We start from the raw sequence: 1,578 nt of genomic DNA, 5'->3' as shown, positions 1-1,578 counted from the left end.
ATTTATTTCTCAAACCTCGACCCTTAAAAAGGAACGCAAGGCAACGCTCGTTAAAATCTGAGAGCGACTGCCGTAAAAAAGGCGCCGCATCCGGGGGGAGGGGGGCGCGACGAGGGGGGGCATGAATATAAACGGCGGCCCCTCGTGCTGGTGACTGCGCGCGTCTCGCCGTCGGAGGCGCGTCGTATTAATATTGGGGGCGGGGGAACGAAGGGGGGTGGTGCGAAAATCGACGGGGTGAGGAGTGGAAGGGAGGCCGGGGTCGCCGCCCACCCCCCCTCCCGCGCTATGGTGCAGCGAGGCAACCCCTCGCCCCCCTACGAGGCCGGGAGTCGCTAAATGCTAGGGAGTGATACGGAAGGACGAAGGGCGGCGAAGAAGGACCCCCTTCTGGGGCCCTCTCCGAAGAAGTGAAGGGCAGAAAGGAGCGTGTGGCAAGAGCCCGGGAGGGGGGGAGCGACAAGGGGCAAGGAGGGGGGGCGAGGACACCCAGAGGGGGATGTGCGGAAGAGCGCGCGGCTAGTGACGAGGGACAGCGGTGCTCGAGCGACTTCACTCGGATCGAGCGCCCCCCATTAAGCCGCATGCGTACTACACGCCGATTCAAGGGGCAGAGTCAGCAGACAGTCGGAAAAAATAGAATGATTTATTTCATGTTTCTCCAATTACTTCGCCAGTCGCACGGCTAAAGAGAGAGCCCACATTGACCACCGTCATCATTCCTGGTCATCAACCCGATTTGGTGTTGGGATTGGGTAGTAGGTTTTTTGGGGTTAAACGTTTGTTGTTGGATGGGTCATTATTAGGTTACTTTATCATTTTTTGTTTATTATTGACAATTTAATGGATCATCTTTTTATGCACGAGTGCTTCTACCTCATCGATACATCAAAATACCTAACTCTTGATTGAGTCTATCATCGTGTTCGTCCTGGGGATCCATCAGCAAATTCTATTTATTAAATATCATTTCCAAAAATGAAGCCATTTCTGAGGCCAGCGTTTTGTATACGCGAGCAAGGAATGCATAAGGGCCTGGTGATGTTTGGATTGATTTCTTTAAGTTAGCGTTCGATTCCAAGAAAATATATTTCAATTTCAGACATGAGTTCGTGTAAGCGATCGGGCAACGATTCGCAATGTTCGGGTGAAAGATTATTAAAAACGTTATTGAAAGAGTGGTTTAATGCTTAAGCTGTTTCTAAACTGCTTTTAAGTTTTTTCCCGTTGTTATTTTGGGATGGCATTGTTGACTTGTTTCCCTGAACCTCCCGTACATATGACCAAAACGCTTATGGTTTATCGTCCAGATATTCAGCCGATCTTTTACTTCACTAACGCCTGGCGAGATGTTTTTATTGCTAAAGCTTTAGCTGTTTAATAATTATGTTTCATTTTGCTTATTATTACACTCGTTACGGGATATGGGGAGTGTGAGGTCAAGCCGTGAAACCTGAGCTGACGGGAGGGAGGCCTTATCTCCCTTTCTCTCACTCATCTAGCGACTAGACAAATTTGTCTCAAACCGGAGAAGCCACAGACAATTCTAAATATTTAGATGACACCTAGGAACCAGCG

Source organism: Hetaerina americana, unplaced genomic scaffold (genome assembly GCF_022747635.1).
Source record: "Hetaerina americana unplaced genomic scaffold, ioHetAmer1.1.p SCAF_18, whole genome shotgun sequence".
Classification (NCBI taxonomy): Eukaryota; Metazoa; Arthropoda; class Insecta; order Odonata; family Calopterygidae; genus Hetaerina; species Hetaerina americana.
The sequence above is the reverse complement of the archived record's forward strand: the minus strand, read 5'-3'. Positions refer to the sequence as shown.